We start from the raw sequence: 8753 nt of genomic DNA, 5'->3' as shown, positions 1-8753 counted from the left end.
AATCAATCTCATCATCCATAGACATTACTGACCCTTTCCCACATGTTGTGTTGCCAAGTGCCTCAAGACTTACCGTTGGATCATCCTTATATACATGTCTTCTCTGCCAATAATTCCCATGATATTCTTCTTGTCCATACCCCCAATATTGACCATAATTCAAATCAATCCCACTCAACTATTCCTAGAAGAAGCAGTAGGCCACGTAAGGCTCCTTCCTATCTTCATGATTTTCATTGCACTCTTTTAACCAAAAATCCTTCCACTCAAAGTAATTCTTTATATCCTTTATGCAAGTTCTTATCTTACAAAGCCTTTTCTCGTTCACATAACTCCCTTCTCTTCAACATATCCTCCACCTTTGAACCTTAGTATTATCACCAAGCAATAAAATATGATCACTGGAAGAATGCTATGGCTGAAGAGTTGGCAGCTATGGAAGCCAACCATACTTGGTCAATTAGAACCTTGCCTAAAGACAAACATTCTAAAAGATGCTAGTGGGTTTACAAAGTCAAGTTTAAATCGGATGGAAGCATAGATCGGTATAAAGCCCGGTTAGTAGCAAAATGCTATACATAACAAGAAGGCTTGGATTTCAATAAAGCTTTTTCTCCAGTTGCAAAGTTGGAAACTGTCAAGGCTCTTCTTGTTGTTGTAGTTGTTATACAATGTCATCTTGTCCAATTGGATGTCAACAATGCATTCCTTAATGGTAAGTTATTTGAAGAAATATACATGGACTTACCTTTAGGCTACCCTAAACAGTCCACGGTTGGTTCTCAGGTAAATAAATTAGTATGTAAATTTCATAAGTCAATCTATGGCCTAAAGCAAGCTTCTAGGCAATGGTTTTCAAAGTTCTCTCAAGCACTCATGCTACACAATCTTCAACAATCAAAGTCAAATACTCCCTATTCACGAAGGGGTCTGGTGCATCATTTGTTGCGTTATTGGTTTATGTTGATGACATAATAATTACTGGATCTGATACTAAGATAATTGATTCATTAAAAGCTTTAATGCATAGCCAATTCAAATTGAAGGACCTTGGTAAGCTAAAATACTTTCTTGGCATGGAAATAGCTAGGTCGCAAAAGGGTATTTTTCTTTCCCAGAGACATTATACTTTGAAACTACTTGAAGACACTAGTTTCTTGTCATGTAAACCATCATTGTTACCAATGGACCCCAACGCAAAACTCAGTTCCTTTGAAGGAGAGCTACTAGAGAATGCATCTTTTTATCGCCAACTGGTTGGCCGCCTATTGTACTTAACTATTTCTTGCCCGAACATAACCTTTGTTATCCACAAGTCAATTTGTCTTGCAGCCTCACCAACCTCATTTAGATGTTGTACATCATCTCTCAAGATATCTCAAATCTGCTCCAGGTCAAGGATTGATGTTTGATGCATTATCATCTTTCCGGATTCGAGTCTTCCCGATGTTAATTGGGGATCATGTGTTGATTCAAGAAAATCAGTTACTGGTTTTTGTTTGTTTCTTGGGAATTCTTTAATCACTTGGAAATTTAAGAAGCAAACTACCATGTCCAGATCTTCAGCAAAGGCAGAATATCATGCTTTAGCGTCAACAGCTTATGAGATTATTTGGGTTCATTAGCTCCTCCTTGACTTACAGTTCCCGATTTCTCTCCCAACCTTAGTTTACTGTGAGAATCAAGCTGCCATTCACATCACCGCTAACCAATTTTTCATGAAAGGACAAAGCACATAAAAATCGACTGCTACTTCATTTGTGATAAAGTTACCAATGGTGTTATCAAGCTATTACCAATTCGTACTTAGCATCAATTGGCCGATATGTTCACCAAACCTCTATCGTCTTCTCACTTATTTCCACTCTTATCCAAGATGGCTACTCTCAATCTACATAGTCCATCTTGAGGAGGGGTATTAGAGGATAGCTCACTTCCAGCTCAGAACTCCAGCTCAGCTCACCTTGGCGCCAAATTCACTGAATCTAGTTAGTTAAATTTGTCAGTTAGTTAGTTAGAATACGGCTGAAAAAATCAAGTTAGTTCTAATGGTATTTATAAGGACAAAATGTATTCATTTTTTTTATTCTGAATTCTTCTTTTGAATAGAAAGATTTCTTCTCTCTAATATCAAGTGTATTTAATTTTTAGCCCCCCATTTGAGCCCCATTACCTAAAAATGAAAATGGGGGAATAGGCCTCCCGGGGCACAGCTCAACTGGTGGATCAATCAACATTGTCTTGCTTCCAGCGGCAGGGTGAAGAGTTCGATTCCTGGTGGGAACCTGCGGCCAAAAATTTGGTATGGAGCAATCACTGTGGAGGAGGTTATCTTGTGCGCAGAAGTGCACAGGCAATGGGGGGAACCTATGATCCAGTTGAGGCATAACCCGCGATTTACCCCCTCCAAGGCAAGGGTCTTGGGGGTCCAGGATTTAGTCTGGTGTAAGTTGGGATACCTGGATATCAAAAAAAATGGAGGGAATAGTATTTTTCAGAAAAATGAGTGGTTGAAAAAGAGGAAAAGTTTTCGATTTACGTGTAATATTATTTTATGGAAGATTGTGTGGTTGAAAATAGGAGAGAGAAAAATGAAATGTAATGTAATTTAATTTAATGGGGATCAAACGGGGCTTAAATAGAGATGCATGACGCATCAAGTCATGTCATGTTTTGTCATGACCATGCACGTCCCCACACTTTGGTAGGTTGTACGTGGTCAATTCATCAAAAAAGAAATAGTGTCAACACGAGAAAAAACTTAACTAGTAGGTAACGGTCAATTGATGTTTTTTACTTTTTCTTATTCATCATTTGATCTTTAGAAAGATAAAATTTAAAAAAAAAAAAAAATTATCTTGAGCCACTTTGAATAAAAGAACATTCTTTACTCAATCAATAGTGGAAACAATAAACATCAACGTTTAATCGCACCAATTGTTGTACTTGTTCAACTCATATAACAATCGAGTGATTCAAGAATATATGAATAATTTTTAAAATGGAAAGAATGTGTGAGAATGGACAAGAAACGGAGTAAGAGAGCAAAAAGTGGCCAATAGAAAAACGTGAAACCTCCCGCTGGGCAACAGAGGTTTTTTGCCCTTTAGGAACTTTCCTTCCATGTGGGTGCACGCAGAGCTACGAGGCAGTGTTGAGGGCCTTCGCAGCCTCGTAAAGAGCCGTGAGGCCTCAACCATATAGCCGTTTGTACACTCGTCCACGAAAAGTAGAAATCTACAAAATATATTGTTGTTTTCTTTTTAGAAAACACATCAATTAACATATCTACCCCAACTGAATCTAGTTAGTTAAATTTGTCAGTTAGTTAGTTAGAATACGGCTGAAAAAATCAAGTTAGTTCTAATGGTATTTATAAAGACAAAATGTATTCATTTTTTTTATTCTGAATTCTTCTTTTGAATAGAAAGATTTCTTCTCTCTAATATCAAGTGTATTTAATTTTTAGCCCCCCATTTGAGCCCCATTACCTAAAAATGAAAATGGGGGAATAGGCCTCTCGGGGCACAGCTCAACTGGTGGATCAATCAACATTGTCTTGCTTCCAGCGGCAGGGTGAAGAGTTCGATTCCTGGTGGGAACCTGCGGCCAAAAATTTGGTATGGAGCAATCACTGTGGAGGAGGATATCTTGTGCGCAGAAGTGTACAGGCAATGGGGGAACCTATGATCCAGTTGAGGCATAACCCGCGATTTACCCCCTCCAAGGCAAGGGTCTTGGGGGTCCAGGATTTAGTCTGGTGTAAGTTGGGATACCTGGATATCAAAAAAAAATGGAGGGAATAGTATTTTTCAGAAAAATGAGTGGTTGAAAAAGAGGAAAAGTTTTCGATTTACGTGTAATATTATTTTATGGAAGATTGTGTGGTTGAAAATAGGAGAGAGAAAAATGAAATGTAATGTAATTTAATTTAATGGGGATCAAACGGGGCTTAAATAGAGATGCATGACGCATCAAGTCATGTCATGTTTTGTCATGACCATGCACGTCCCCACACTTTGGTAGGTTGTACGTGGTCAATTCATCAAAAAAGAAATAGTGTCAACACGAGAAAAAACTTAACTAGTAGGTAACGGTCAATTGATGTTTTTTACTTTTTCTTATTCATCATTTGATCTTTAGAAAGATAAAATTTAAAAAAAAAAAAAAAATTATCTTGAGCGACTTTGAATAAAAGAACATTCTTTATTCAATCAATAGTGGAAACAATAAACATCAACGTTTAATCGCACCAATTGTTGTACTTGTTCAACTCATATAACAAACGAGTGATTCAAGAATATATGAATAATTTTTAAAATGGAAAAAATGTGTGAGAATGGACGAGAAACGGAGTAAGAGAGCAAAAAGCGGCCAATAGAAAAACGTGAAACCTCCCGCTGGGCAACAGAGGTTTTTTGCCCTTTAGGAGCTTTCCTTCCATGTGGGTGCACGCAGAGCTACGAGGCAGTGCCGAGGGCCTTCGCAGCCTCGTAAAGAACTGTGAGGCCTCAACCATATAGCCGTTTGTACACTCGTCCACGAAAAGTAGAAATCTACAAAATATATTGTTGTTTTCTTTTTAGAAAACACATCAATTAACATATCTACCCCAACCAAATCATCTACAGAATCAAAATTCTCAAAAGTATTATTTGTTTTTAGAGATTTTTTCACTTTTACTTGGTGTTCAACCCGTCAAAAGGCTTATTTAAATCCTCAAAAGTATTTGCCAGTGATTCCCACAAATAATCTTATCTCCCAATTATTGGACAAGTCTGGATTTCTGCGGATTTCAGTTTGAGTATTATTTCTAACGTGGAGGCTTTAAGTCCAGAGGAATTTTCAACCAAATTGTTGTCAAGAGAGAAGAAAATTATTAATCAAACTATGATCAGCGTACACATTAGGAAAAAGACATTTTGGCTTCCAATTTTCAGATGATATACAGTTCATTTCCCAACTAGATTTCTTTATTTATTCTTTTGCTTTTATTTTTAAATTTTATTTCCGAATTAATGCCTAACTTCTACTGGAATTATGAAATAGAAAATTTAATTATTTTTGTCATACTCACTTTCTATTCTAATTTTTTATGTACGTATTATTTGCTTGAATTATGAGATAAAAAATAATATCAATAATAAATATTTTCACCCATGCTAGCCTAAGATGTTATAAAAAAAAAAAAAAAAAAAAAAAGCAAAAGTAAAAGCAGAAATTCTATCGGGCTGTAAGACAACAATAGAGAAGCAATAACATTTTAATTTTCTTAAAAGTTGCTTATTTTGGCATGACGTCCAAGCAGATACAATGATAAATAGAGCCTGTTTGGGAGTGATTTTGAAAATTAATTTTTTGATCGTTAAGAGAAAAATGGGGTCCACCTTTGAAAGATGAAATCAAATATGGTGGCTGAAATAATGAAATAAAGATCAAAAAATCAATTTTTTAGACCAAAAAATTACTCCCGAACAGAGTGATAGACATTTTTCATGGTCGATATAGAACAATTTGGTGTATATTTGGGATTTAAATAGGCATTCATTTTGTGATAATTGTTTTTGTGGGCCATGGCCCATGTGTGAAAGAAATTTTCATGAGGAAATAAATAAATAAATAAATCCCAAAGTTGTTATACATGCAATGAACATATTGCACGTGAGCTTAGGTCGGTATTCTTCAATACCGTACGGTTACGGACTTTTAGCTTTGCTAGAAAACGACACGTTTTAATAGTTGAGATGTGCGTTAGTCAATTAAACTAGTATTTATTACGTAGTACAAAAAATTGTCTTCAATATTTAGCCCCTGTTTGGGGCACATTTTCAACCTAAAAAATGAGAATTGTGACCGTTGGAGAGCACTACGTAGCCACCAATATATTTGATTTCATCTCTCTTAGGTGGACCCACATTTGAAAAAAAGATAATAAAAAAAAAATTCTACTTTCTTCCTTGAAGATATGCTCGCAAACAGAGGCTTAATCGGAAAAGATAACAATATTTTGACTCTGCCATGCCCTTGGTACTATGTTAACAACCGTTCTTTTTAATTTCGGTGACTATATGATGATAATGATGAGGGTTATTGTTGACCATCTAGGATATTCCTTTGTCATCAATTACAATCATTGACTATGTACTCGATTATAAATGGTATCATAAATATCCATGATCGATGTTGCTACCAATCATCAATTAGATTTACTTTTGTTTGTTTGTCCGATAAAAAACATTCAATTTTAATTTCTCCTTTTGTAATAAACCCATTTTTTAATGTAAAATTTAAATATAATTTATGTTTAAAATTTTCGGCTTCACATAAATATAAATACATCATTTCTACATTTATGTTTATTCTATACATACACACATAATTTGGAGCTACGAAATATTATAATGACTAATGGATTATCACGCTAAAGGTTATTTTTCTAGAAGTGTATCATAATTTAGCTTGTTGAAGTATTTTGCTTTTGTAGATTCAAAAAGAAAAAGAAAAAAAAAACAAAAACAAAGAAAATGCTATTTTTACTAGTGTTATTGGTCATTGAGATTCACGACAATTCGGATTAATATTTAGGTAGATTTTACCTTGCGAATCCATTTTATCCTAAAATTAAGGATTGACACAGCATAATTTTTTTTCATCAATCCATCTATGTGTACCTTGTGTGTGTATTTTCCTTCTAACCATTCTCAATCCCTTCCCCCCCCCCCCCCCCCCCTTGTTTTAAAAAAATTGAAATGATTGAATAAACGAGTATCCCCTCTAGATGGAAAAAGATTCGCCTTGAAAAGTAGTTTTACCCAATCTGCTAGAGCTTGAAGAATTTCCAAATCTAGTCGAACTTATGAGAAACTACAAAGCCCTGTGACGGTTATTGAATATTTACATATTTCTAACATTTCTTTCAATCTCAATATGATAAGGTAGTAATGTAGAATAGTGCACACATAAACATGAATTGGCGCTAACATCAAAAAGTTGGTGTTGAAGACTAGTTAAAAAAAGGTTGAACTTCAACCTTGAGGGCCCCCACTATTTCGTCCCTGAAGTATCGTGAGGGAGGTAAATCGCAGAATGTACCCAACAGGTCAGAGAACCAGAGCTTACCCGCACACTGATACTCACAAAGAGTTCAATTCCATATCCCAGGAGTCGAACTCTCACACTGCGGCTACTAATAAAGTTGAGACTACTTCACTCCTATCCTTTGCACCACTAAATTATGCCTAGGAGGCATGTTGAAGACTAGTTGATTATACCAAAGATCGAGAGTTTGGAAACATAATTGAAAATATTCAATTTTTAATTTGATTAAATCCACTCTTTCAAAATATCCGAGCAATCTTATACAAGGAAAACAATCACATTCTATAATAATAATAATAATAATAATAATAATAATAATAATAATATAAACTCTATCCTGCCCACTAATTGAAAAACTACCGTAACAAAATCTCAATTAAAGGAAGAGAAATCTAGAACTATCATATAACACTAAAATTCTATAATTGTCAAAATATTTGAATCTTTTCATTTTGTTGCATCATTATTACCTTTATAGAGAAAAACTCGTCCACGAATTTTGCAGGGATTTAAATTCCTCCTTGTTGGTTGGGCCAATAATAAGAGTAATGTTATTTATAATCGCTCACTGTTATAGTCACTCTACGTGGCATACATGTGGCAGTTAGCGATTTAATATATTAATGTGATAGTTTTTTATTGCCGTATGCATCAAATCGCTAACCACCACATATATATTATATAAGACAACTGTGATAGTAAACGACTGCAAATAGCATTATTTTAATAATAAATGTATTTTTCGATCAACATCATTTAGCCGCTAGCATAGTCATTCTTTAGCTTGTACTTTACAAACATCGAAACAAACTAAGCCACTATGGGCAAATTTATACAAAACACATAAATAAAAGAACAGCAACTTATGAATCTTACGATTGACTAGTTTCTAGTAATTAGGTGTACGGAGTTGCTATGATGAAGGGAAACGTACGACTGAAATGTAACTTCTTGATTCTAAGCCCCCGCTTGAAATATTATTTTTTTGAAGAATGTGTACTTAAAAAAATGTAAAAGTTTTCGATATATGTGTAATATTATTTTATGAAAGATTGTGTGACTGAAAAGAAGAGAGAAAAATAAATTTTTGCCCCTGAATAATTTGGCTGTCACAGTAGAACCTACTTTAATGTGTATAACATGGGGATGAATATTTTTTATTTAAGATTGTCATTCATCTAACGGTGTTAGTGTTTATTTTTCCCAATAGATTGCCCCAATTTGGAAGATTTTCGGTGAGACCCGTTGGTCCAATTTGAAAGATCAAAGTTGATCAGTGTTCTCCTCCATGAGAGTATCAAAATCATATATTTACTTGCAAAAAATGAAGTTTGGGTGACTGAGAAATTGGAGCTCAAAGTTGACCATTGGAAGCTCGTTTTATATGGGAAAATAGCTTTTGTCACACATAGGAAAATGAAGAAAGTAAGAACCACTTTAAATAAGGTTGCACATTGGAAGGGTGTAATCATGTGTAGCATAAAGGCTCTCTCCACGTGCGTACGCAGGGGGTGCAATTTTTGAACCGCAATAACTTTTGGACCTTGAACTTGTGTGCGGGCGTGATCTGCATACACGAATGTCGGACAGAACGAAGTAAAAATTGGCCCCTTCGGAGAGCCCACGTTTTGCAATTTTTTTCTTGCTTTCTCAAT

Source organism: Olea europaea, unplaced genomic scaffold (assembly GCF_002742605.1).
Source record: "Olea europaea var. sylvestris unplaced genomic scaffold, O_europaea_v1 scaffold2489, whole genome shotgun sequence".
In the NCBI taxonomy this organism is placed as follows: Eukaryota; Viridiplantae; Streptophyta; class Magnoliopsida; order Lamiales; family Oleaceae; genus Olea; species Olea europaea.
Note: the sequence above shows the minus strand (reverse complement) of the source record.